The sequence below is a fragment of the Castanea sativa genome, chromosome 3, assembly GCF_040712315.1.
Source record: "Castanea sativa cultivar Marrone di Chiusa Pesio chromosome 3, ASM4071231v1".
In the NCBI taxonomy this organism is placed as follows: domain Eukaryota; kingdom Viridiplantae; phylum Streptophyta; class Magnoliopsida; order Fagales; family Fagaceae; genus Castanea; species Castanea sativa.
The window spans coordinates 15,407,754-15,419,765 of NC_134015.1; positions in this window are offsets into that span (position 1 = coordinate 15,407,754).

Genomic DNA, 12,012 nt, shown 5'->3' on the forward strand with positions numbered 1-12,012 from the left:
TCCAAAAGAGGTGTGCCCTCGGACTCAAGAAAAGGGTGCTGACAAACGCCCTGAAGCTAGGCTTCCTCCTCCTCCTCCATCCTCCCAAACTCAACGCACCAACATAGCTGATCTCAAAAGAAAAAGGGATCAGCCGAAAGGGAAGGAAGTTGTGGAGGTAGGAAAGAGTTCTGTTTCCAAGGAGCCCGAGGTGGAAAAGGGTGCAAAGCAAGCCCGCACCATACAGACTAGGTCGGAAAGAAGAACCGACCAACAGGCGGCCGTACGCGCCCCTGTATGGCTTCCTGACCTTTCTATGGACAACGAGTTCATTACCGTGGATGCGTCCATTAGAAATTCTGATGAAGGGACAGCGGCATGCGTCGCAGATGCTTTAGAGCAGGCACTGTTACTCCCCGAGGATATGATTAAGCTGAGAAAGAAAAGGGACCACACCGTCTTCATGACTTTGAAGAAGGAGCTTGCAATGGTGAGTTTTCTCTAAAACCTTGACTTTTATTTTTATTTCCTATATATATCTATATGTCTAAGTTTTACATGTTTTGTTCGTAGGCCGTTCAATCTGCCCACAGGGCAGAAGAGATTGCCATCAATTCCTACAAGTCTCTGAGGGCCGAGGAGTCCAGGCGTGAAACTGCTCAAAAGATCTCAGACCTTCATAAGAAGAAACTGCAGGAGGTCACAGCAAAATTGGCTAAGGCTGAGAGTGCTAAGGCGGGTTTAGAGGCTGATCTGAAAACGACGACTAAACAGGCCGAGGATCAGTGCCTAATGCTTCGCCAAGCTGAAGATAACCTCTTAGCAGCACGAAGGCTTGTAGAGGACCTTAAGAAAGATCTGAACGAGTCTGAGAAGGCCAAAGAGGAAGCCATCAAGGGCAAAGAAGAAGCCATTGAGGAGAAGAAAAAGGCTGAGAAAGCAAAAGAAGAGGCCGAGAACTCAAGGGACCAAGCCGAACAAGACGGTTATGATATAGGCGTGAAAGAGGTCACTGAAACCTTCAAGGCTCAGGTTCCCGAGGTATGTAGGCACTACTGCCTCCAAGTGTGGAATGAGGCACTTTCCCAAGCTGGGGTTGATGCCTCTTCCACTCTTTGGAAAGCAGAGAGTGTCTACTATCCTCCTGCAATTCGCGCTTCTTCCATTCCTGACGCTGCACAAGAAGCTGCCCAGGGATCATCCGAGGATAAGGGGGTGATTTGGCTGAAGACTCAACTCTTCCTGAAGGTGCCCCTGAACAACTTGACCCTGCACAAGAAAAGGCACTTGAAGACGTACAGCCTTCGAGTGATCTTCGGGAATCTTCAAAGGATGAGTTGGGTGATCAAGCTAACCCAATAACCTTGATAGATGATCCAAAAGGCAAAGGAATTGCCGTTGAGTCCTTGGCTCAGCTTCCATCTCCTCAAGACCCCAAAGGCCCTCTGAAGATTAAGCTGAAACAGTGACTTGCTTGTTGTCTTTCCTTTCTTTATTTTTAATTTATTTTGTCTTTAAGTGTAATACCTAAGTATAGGTGTAAAAGTACTATTTTGGAATTAATATAAGAATGAATGTTGTTTTTAGATGATTCTTATATATATATATATATATATATATATATATATATATATATATATATTTTTTTTTTGTTTTATGTTGATCATATCATTCCATAAATATCATCTTTTTGTCTTTTACCAAAGTTATTAGCAACAACTTGAATTGAAATTGATACTCCAGGAAGGCTTAATTATGCCGGGAACTGCATTAAGTGATGCATTTTGAGTATTTGATTCTTCATTTTGGATCTCTAGTTTGAACTATGTAAAGATAAGGCATATGGTTTATGCAAATATATGATGTTTTTGACAAAAAAGAAAAGAAGTATTAATTTTTCCCAAGTGAATGATCCGAGGATCCAGGCATACCAAGCTTCAGCTTGGTACTTAGATAAATAAATTCGAAATGTTAATTTTCCCAAAGTAGATGATCCGAGGATCCAGGCATAACTTAGGTTCTGTTTAACACTTAGTAAAGAGTATTAATTTAGACGAGGCATGTGGTCCGAGGATCCAGGCATACTAAGTTTCAACTTGATACTTAGACGAATAAATTTAAAATGTTAATTTTCCCAAAGTAAATGATCCGAGGACCAGACGTAACTTAGGTTCTGTTTAACACTTAGTAAAGAGTATCAATTTAGACGAGGTATGTGGTCCGAGGATCCAGGCATACCAAGTTTCAGCTTGATACTTAGGCGAATAAATTTAAAATGTTAATTTTCCCAAAGTAGATGATCCGAGGACCAGACGTAACTTAGGTTCTGTTTAACACTTAGTAAAGAGTATCAATTTAGACGAGGTATGTGGTCCGAGGATCCAGGCATACCAAGTTTCAGCTTGATACTTAGACGAATAAATTTAAAATGTTAATTTTCCCAAAGTAGATGATCCGAGGACCAGACGTAACTTAGGTTCTGTTTAACACTTAGTAAAGAGTATCAATTTAGACGAGGTATGTGGTCCGAGGATCCAGGCATACCAAGTTTCAGCTTGATACTTAGACGAATAAATTTAAAATGTTAATTTTCCCAAAGTAGATGATCCGAGGACCAGACGTAACTTAGGTTCTGTTTAACACTTAGTAAAGAGTATCAGTTTAGACGAGGTATGTGGTCCGAGGATCCAGGCATACCAAGTTTCAGCTTGATACTTAGACGAATAAATTTAAAATGTTAATTTTCCCAAAGTAGATGATCTGAGGACCAGGCGTAACTTAGGTTCTGTTTAACACTTAGTAAAGAGTATCAATTTAGACGAGGTATATGGTCCGAGGATCCAGGCATACCAAGTTTCAGCTTGATACTTAGACGAATGAATATAACGAATATAATGTAGTTTACAACAAAGAACGGCCGAAGTGCCTTTTATTTAGTAATAGTACCATCGTAGATTATTTACATTCCAGGGACGTTGTACAACATTTTCGTCCAAATCTTCCAGATTGTAGGCCCCTATTCCTGCGACCGAAGTAATACGGTAAGGTCCTTCCCAGTTGGGCCCCAATTTTCCCCATGCAGGATTCTTCATCGTGCCCAAAACTTTCCTTAATACTAAGTCACCTGGTCCAAGAGGTCGAAGTTTCACATGAGAATCATATCCCTGCTTGAGCTTATGTTGATAATAAGCTAGTTGAACCATGGCGCTTTCTCGCCGTTCCTCAACTAAGTCTAAGTTTCTCATTAATAGATCATCATTGCTATCTGAAATAAAGGAGCTTTTCTTCAGGGTTGGGAACCCAGTTTCTAAGGGGATTACTGCCTCGGCTCCATAAGTCATGGCGAAGGGTGTTTCACCTGTGGATCTTCGTGGTGTAGTTCTATATGTCCACAAGACATGTGGCAGTTCTTCCACCCACCTCCCCTTGGCGTCACCCAACCTCTTTTTGAGTCCACTCACTATTACTTTGTTGACAGCCTCGGCTTGCCCATTTCCTTGGGGATAAGCCGGAGTGGAATATCTATTCATAATGCCCAGATCACAGCAGTATTTCCGAAAGGCTTTGCTATCAAATTGTAAACCGTTATCTGAAATGAGAGTATGAGGGATGCCGAACCTGGTAACGATATTCTTCCATACAAACTTTTTTGCTTCCGTGTCTCTGATGTTTGATAATGGCTCAGCTTCAACCCATTTGGTGAAGTAATCTGTTCCCACGAGAAGCCACCGTCTGTTTCCCGTTGCTTTGGGGAAGGGTCCAACAATGTCCAAGCCCCATTGGGCAAAAGGCCATGGGCTAGATAGAGGATTCAGGACTCCACCTGGTTGATGTATATTTGGAGCGAACCTTTGAAATTGGTCACATTTCTTTGCATAATCTTGCGCTTCTCTCTGCATATTTGGCCACCAATAGCCCTAAGTAAGGGCCCTGTGAGCTAAAGACCTTCCTCCTGTGTGACTTCCGCAAATCCCTTTGTGTAACTCTTCTAAAAGTAGCTCCGTTGCCTCGGGGTGGATGCATAGCAAATATGGTCCCGAAAAGGAACGTTTGTACAATTTTTGGTCCTCGGATAACCAGAAACGAGTGGCTTTTCTGTGAACCTTATCTGCTTCAGCTTTTTCTCCAGGTAGGATGTCATTTCTGAGAAATGTTACTATTTGATCCATCCAACTAGGCCCTGTCCTAATTTGAAGAATTTGAGTGGAGTTACCATCCGTCCCAGTGGGTTTCAACAGATCTTCAACGAGGATAACTCGTGGTAGACTTTGTGCCGAGGACGTCGCGAGCGTGGCTAATGAGTCGGCATGGGTATTGCCACATCTGGATACATGCAATAGTAGAAAAGACTCAAATTTAGATTGCATATACCTGACCTGGGTTAGGTATTCTCGCATTCTGGAATCCCTTGCTTCTAGCTTCCCTTCTACTTGGCCTACCACCAATAGTGAATCCGAGAACATCTGCACCGTCTTTCCTCCCATTTTATGAACCATGTTCATCCCTGCGAGGAAGGCTTCATACTCTGCTTCGTTGTTGGTGGCCGAGAATCCCAATCTCAAAGATTTTTCAAAAGTAATTCCCTCTGGGGATATTAAAACTAGTCCGATACCCGATCTCCTCTGATTTGCTGCTCCATCAACATGGACTTTCCATAATGGAGGCCCTTCACACGAAATCATGCCTACTGATTTTTTACCCATGCCTTCTTGATAGTCTTCTAACGAAGGCTCAGCAAATTCCGCCACAAGGTCCGCGATGACCTGTCCCTTTATAGAGGTGCGAGGCATATACTTGATATCGAAAGCTCCTAGGACAGTTCCCCATTTGGCAATTCTTCCCATATAATCTGCACTTCGCAGAATTGATTTAAGAGGGAGTTGTGTAAGAACAACAACCGTATGAGACTGGAAGTAATGGGGAAGTCTTCGTGTAGCATGTACCACTTGCCAAGATAGCTTTTTCTAGTGGCAAATAACTCAGCTCGGCCTCATGCGAGATTTGCTTACATAATAAACCGGTCTCTGGATGTTATTGTCATCTCGGATAAGAACCAAACTAACGGCATGGCTAGCCACCGCAATATATGCAAACGAATCTCATCAACCTCGGTCGAGACATAACCGGTGGTCGCGAGAGATATTCTTTTAGCTGTTGGAAAGCTACTTGCGCACTCCTCGGTCCATTCAAAACCCTTCCATTTATTTAATAATTGAAAGAAAGGCCTGCATCCGTCCGCGGACCGAGATATAAATCGGTTGAGAGCGACGATCATACTGTTAGCCTTTGCACTTCTTTAGGATTCCGAGGTGGGTGTAAGCTGTTTATTGCCTTTACCTGAGCAGGATTCACTTCAATTCCCCGGTGAGTCACCATATATCCTAGAAACTTGCCCGATCCCACACCGAAAGAGCATTTAGAGGCATTGAGCCGCAATTTATACTCTCTTAGCTTCTGAAAAGTGTTGCTCAGATCTTCCAGATGTGCAGAAACTTCTTTACTCTTTACCACCATGTCGTCCACGTATACCTCAATAGTTTTTCCTAGCTGTGCCTCAAACATCCTCGTCATCATCATTTGGTAGGTAGCCCCTGCGTTTTTCAAACCAAAAGGCATTACCTTATAATGATAATTTCCCGTAGGAGTGACGAATGCAGTCTTCTCCTGGTCCTCAACGGCTAAAGGTATCTGGTGATAACCTTGGAATGCATCAAGAAAACTCATCCGAGGATGTCCAACAGTAGCGTCAACCAATTGATCAATCCGAGGCATCGGGAATGAGTCCTTTGGGCAAGCTTTGTTTAAATCTGTGAAGTCTACACAAACTCTCCACTTCCCATTCTTCTTTTTCACCACCACCGTATGGGCTAACCATTCAGGATAAAACACTTCTTTGATAGCCCCTGCCTCTTTGAGTTTGAGCACTTCCTCTTTTACGGCTTCAGAATGTTCTTTTGAGGACCTCCGAGGTGGTTGCCTCCTCGGCACTGCAGTTGGATTGACCTTTAAATGATGACATATGAAGTTCGGATCAACCCCAGGGGCCTCATACGCGTTCCAAGCAAATACATTCATATTTTTCTTTAAAAATAAAATCAGCTCTGTCTTCTCTTCCTGCGGCAATTGAACTCCAACCTGGAAGAACCTTTCAGGATCATTGTCTATGATAATTTTCTCCAATTCTTCACATACTGCTTCATCTACCTCGGCTATGGGAAGAGACTTTGATTGCTATGTTTCACCGTTAGCCGAGGCCAGGGAATCTGGTTCTGGTCGACGCAGAATTGCAGCCGTGACACACTGTCGAGCCACAGACTGACTCCCAAGTAACTCCACCACCTGGTCTCCAGAATGAAACTTGATTTTGACATGCAAAGTTGAGGAAACAGCCCCTAACGCATGCAGCCAAGGTCTCGCCATAATAGCCGTATAGGGAGAATAAGAATTGACCACGATGAAATCTACATCTACCACCTCCGGACCTGATTGCACAGGCAGTCTAATCTGTCCCTTTAGAACGACAGCTCTCCCTTCGAAGCTTATCAAGGGTGAGCCATATGGCATAAGATCTTCAATTTTTAACTTCAAGCCTCTAAATAGGTCAGGGTACATGATATCCGCACCACTACCTTGATCAACCATTACCCTCTTTACATCATAGTTTCCTATCCTGAGGGTTACCACTAAGGCATCATCATGAGGCTGGATGGTCCCCATCTTGTCCTCTTCAGAGAAACTTAGGGCTGGCAGGACACTTGCCTTAATCCTCTTTTGCTGATCCCGTGACTCCTCGGCCAATGTTCGAGCAACTGACATTACCCTGAAAGGAGCTGAGCCAGTCCTACCAGGTGCTGCAAAAATGACATTGATAGTACCTAGAGGTGGTCTGGATGAAGGACCGTCGTGGTTTGCCATTCCTGATTGGTTTCCCCGCCCGTTGGGTTGGTACAGAAACTGCTTCAGCTTTCCCTCTTTAACCAGTTGTTCCAGATGATTCTACAAAGTGCGACAGTCCTCGGTGGTATGACCTCTCTCCTGGTGATAATGGCAGTGGAGATTTTGGTTGCGTCTCAAAGGGTCCCCTGCCATCTTATTTGGCCATTTGAAAAAAGGCTCATGCCTTATTTTCTCCAACAGCTGCTGCACCGGCTCCCTGAAGACGGTGTTGACCACTTGTGGGGGTATGTGACCAGCCTGCCTGAAAAAATCCCGCGCAGGCCTATTGTTGTTGTATCGGTCCGACCTGAAATCCCTCCTTTCCTGTGGGATAACCTTCGCCTTGCCCTTTCCCTGCTGCTGATCTTCCTCAACCCTTTTATACTCGTCGATGCGATCCATCAGTCGACGTACGCTTCTGACAGGTTTCTTCGTTAAGGATTTCCTCAAGTCATGCTCCGTTGGTAGGCCGACCTTGAAGGTCCTTATTGCAACATCGTCAAAGTCCCCGTCAATTTCGTTGAACATTTCCTAATACCGGTCCGAATATGTTTTCAGGGTTTCCCCTTCCCTCATAGCCATGGATAATAAAGAATCCAATGGACGAGGAACTCTACTGCACGTGATGAAGCGAGAACCAAATGCCCTAGTAAGCTCTTTGAAAGAATCAATGGAGCCTGCCCTTAAGCCGTCAAACCATCTCATGGCTACGGGCCCTAGGCTAGAAGGAAAAATCTTGCATAACAAAGTTTCGTTCCTGGAATGCACTGCCATTCTCTGGCTGAAATGGCTTACGTGCTCCATAGGATCCGTCCGACCATTGTAAAGAGTGAAGGCCGGTTGTGTGAAGCGCCGAGGTAACCTTCCTTCTTCCAATCTGCACGCGAAGGGTGACCTGGAGATTTGGTGTAACGCCATTCCCATTGCGTCATTTCCTAAGCCCCTAGGGGGGTAGTCTCTGCCACGCCTTCCATGCAGATTGTCTTCCTCGGAAGAGACATATTCACCTAGGGGAGTTCTGGATCTCCGCCCGTAATTGTCATCCTCGGATCCCTCCGAAGAGGGGTCAGAGACCGGAGGAGTTCTCCTTCTCCTCTCGTGACGCAATCTCCTCCTTAGGCCGTCAATCTCCTTTTGCATGGCCCTGACATTTCTTTCGTAAGGAACTCTGCTTCCTCCTTGCGAATGACTTGCACTTCTGATGGTGTGTGTAGTATGTATACTTCCTTCTCGGTTCTCTCCATGATCAGGATGCAAGGAGTGATCTTCACGCTGGGAGCCCACGGACTCCGCGCTGCGTTGTGGTTCTGATCCTACCATGATGTCCTAAACTTCCCTAAAGACTAAATTCCCACAGACAGCGCCAATTGTAAGGACACAATTCAAATTTCCAAACCACGACTGGGAGAAAGATGAGCTTGAAAGGCCTTTCTTCACAATGAATTTGTAGAGGATGGGTTTGTAATTTAGATTTCAAGGATGGTTTGGACAATTACAAAAAGAACGGGCTTTGGGCCCAATGGAATAATACAAAGAATCGTTTGGAAAGAGTAAGACTGAGAAATCGTCCTCGGATTGTTTCCGAGGATGGTTTATAATATTTCTCAAGTTTGGATACAAGTGTTGATTATCATTTACTATTGACTCTATCTCTTCTCCTCCAAAAAGTCCCCTTCTTCTTCGTATGCCTTCCCTTCTATTTATATCCTTTCCTTTCCCTTCATCACCTTCCACTTTCTGGTTGCAATCCTCATTTTCGGATACTTGTCCCATCCATTCTTCCCTAAAGCCCGCTGGGATTAGGGACCAAGTTCCAAGCTCTATGCTCAGGTCCCATCCTTCCATCTAAACAGTCTGCGTATCAATTTACAGAGCTTTTAATGTATGGGCGGTGGTAGCAGCTTTATTTTTAGACATTCCACCGTTCTTTCTATCGTCCTCCACGTATACTATGTATCCCCATAATTGTAGGACTCTTTATAATATAACCCAGGGATACTAAACTTCTCTTCCTATGTCCTCGGCCTAGTAATCCGAGGACAAATCTACTCCTCGGACGTATTTGGATATTTAAATAGTCCACGATCATTCTGATGTCTTCGGATTTGGGTTTCCAGCCCAAAATACTTCGTTGGGCCGTCCTTCGTATACTATTGGGCCCAATACCCCTACAGTTGTCTTTCATGAATCTCTACTCCAATAATCCCTCTAATGTATCTATAAGGGGAAATAAAAGGGGGGGGGGGGTGAGATAACTCAATAAATGAAATTCACTAACATTGGGGTGTGGGAACAAACCTTTCAAATAAATAGTTCTTACAACAAATTCATAACTTGTAACTCATCAATATTTATCATCAAATATTTCATATAAAAGAAAATATCTTTATATTGTGAGCCATTATAATACATATACCAATACCATCATATAAATAATTTCCTAGGCTTTTCTCATGGTCAACGTTTATGCCCTGTTGATAGAGTTGTATTGTCCCCTTTTAGGACTAGAACCTCATTTACATCCCTTTTCTTAAGGATGACTCATTTGAAACCTAAAGGTGCACTCCCTTGCTAAGGAGTTTAATTTTTGGATCCTCAATAGTATACTTCTTTGCTAAGGAGCTATCAAATGTGCACTATCCCCTTTTTTGGAATCGTCCCCTTGCTAAAGACTAGCTGCAGTATGATTGTCCCTTGCTAAGGACTAAATACAATACTGAGCTTTTATTTACGACTTGTCATATGTTTTCAAAACACATTTCAATATGCTCGCAAAAATAATCCATTCATAATTCTCAAAATATAAAGATATATTCACACATACAAGTTTAAATAAATTTAAGTTGTCCCACAAGTTTTTCATAAAACGAATAGTCAATGTGCACATCAAACATTTATAAAATATCAATTTATATATAGAATATCAACATATTTCTTTGATATAGAATAGTTTAATAATCAACACTATTTTGGGAAAACCCCCAAAATTAGTAAACACCACTTACCTCTTAGTTGCAAAATAAAATAAATCAACCAAACCCGTCACTATGTCTATCACCAAGAATCTCAAAATCTAGAAACATAAGGGACAAGCCTATTAATAACAAGACCTATCGCAAAGTTTATCATCATGTTTGTCTCCAAAATCAAATAGGATCCCCTAAAACAAATCAAATGCACTAAAGCCTAGCTTACCCAACCTAAGACAAGTATCCATTCCCAAATGGGAGCCAAACAAGCATACAAACTTATAGTGCCACAGCACAAAACCAAAGCATTTTAATTCTCCACTACAAGCAATGTGCACATATAAACATAACATAAAACACATCAATTCATAGTAGGAGTAGCATATCTCATGAGTTTCCCTTTAGAGCACTAAATGATTAAACCAAACCATTATTAGACTTAACTAAATAAAACACATGTCAGAGAAAGCACATAAATTTACAAACCAATCCATTCAACAAAGATTTGAAGTAAATTCCACAAAATCCCAACATTTTCATCGCGCTTTCAGATTCAATACACAGCAGGTCAGCCATTTTGTAAAAAAATTTTGGTCCATGAATAGTTATCCGATTAACTTGAAATTAAATAGGGATAAGCTCTTATATGTGTAGTATGTACCATAAAAAATTCAGGCCAAAACGATTTTTCTGTAATTTATTAAAAATCATGTATTGCATTTGACTCAAATCTGTCAGGGACAGATATACAATTCCAAAATTAAATTACTATAATCTTAATACTATGCCAAAAACTTTCACACTAGATTAACCTCAAAGCTACATGTTTTAGCACATAACAACAACTATAAATTCAACCAATAACCTCATATAATAGTCATCACAACACGAGTCAAGAAATTCGATCCCCTAACTCATATAGGCAATTTACCAAACACTTGACATGCAACAAGCATATGCCCACATTCACATATGTCAAAGCCAATCAAATGTAAAGGAAACACTTTGGAATCAATTCATGCAACAACAAAACCCATGTAGCTACTCTAGGAAACCAAACCTCAAATACCCATTAGTAAAATAGACAACCAAAACACCCCATCAAAGCAAACACCCCCAAATAGTTTGAAATTTTCAGATTCAATAAAAACTCTTGCTGCCCAAATCCTCATAACCCTTTAAACAGCCAATACTCACCAAACCAATCAAGTATATACCATAAACTTCATAAACTAACAAAGCCCAAAGGATTTCATAGAAGAAAATGACAGAAAACTTAGATTTTTACCTCATCTATTGAATTAACCAAACTTAGAGGGATGGTCTTTCAAATGGATTTGCCAAAATAGCTACTAGAACTCTTGGTGGTTGATTTTGATTGGAAAAGAACCTTCCATGAGTCGGCGAAGATAGAAATTTAAGAGGCAAAAGTGAATAAACTTCACATGAGAATGAGAGATAGGATTTTCGGCCATGAGGAATGGGAACACCAAAGGAAATAAGGAAAGGTGATGGGAGGTGGCACTTTAGAAAAAATAGAGGAGGAAGCCAACATGGGTTACATATAAGGCTAGGGCTAGGCTTGGGTCTTATCACAAAAATACCCTTACTTAAATAATTTCCAAAACAACCCTTTTATTTGTTTATTTATTTTGTAAAGGCTGGGGTGTTACAAGATGCCTATTGTAAGCTTTATAAATTTCATGTCAAAATTGTTAAAAGCTTTACAAAATTAATGGCTAAATTTGAGAAGGCCAAACTTGAAAAAGAAAAATTGATTGTAAAATTGGATGAAACCAATAAATTAAGTGAGATTTTAAAATTTCAATTTTCATCTCATGTGGACAAAAATTAAAAGTTTGGAAGAGAAACTAGTTGAATCTAAAATTGAAGTTGAAAAATTAACTAGTGCCAAACTTGTTGTTGAGCCTAAGTCAAAAGAAAAATACTTTTATATTCCTCCATTTATAAGGAATCATGAAGAGTTGAAGGAAAATATTGCTAGGATAGACAAAGGTAAAAATTCTAATGTTGATGCTGAAGTTTCTATATCGATGGTTAAAACTCCTCCTATGATAAAAGAAAAATCTGAATTTGTCCCCCCTTATCATCATTGTCATATTGTTGA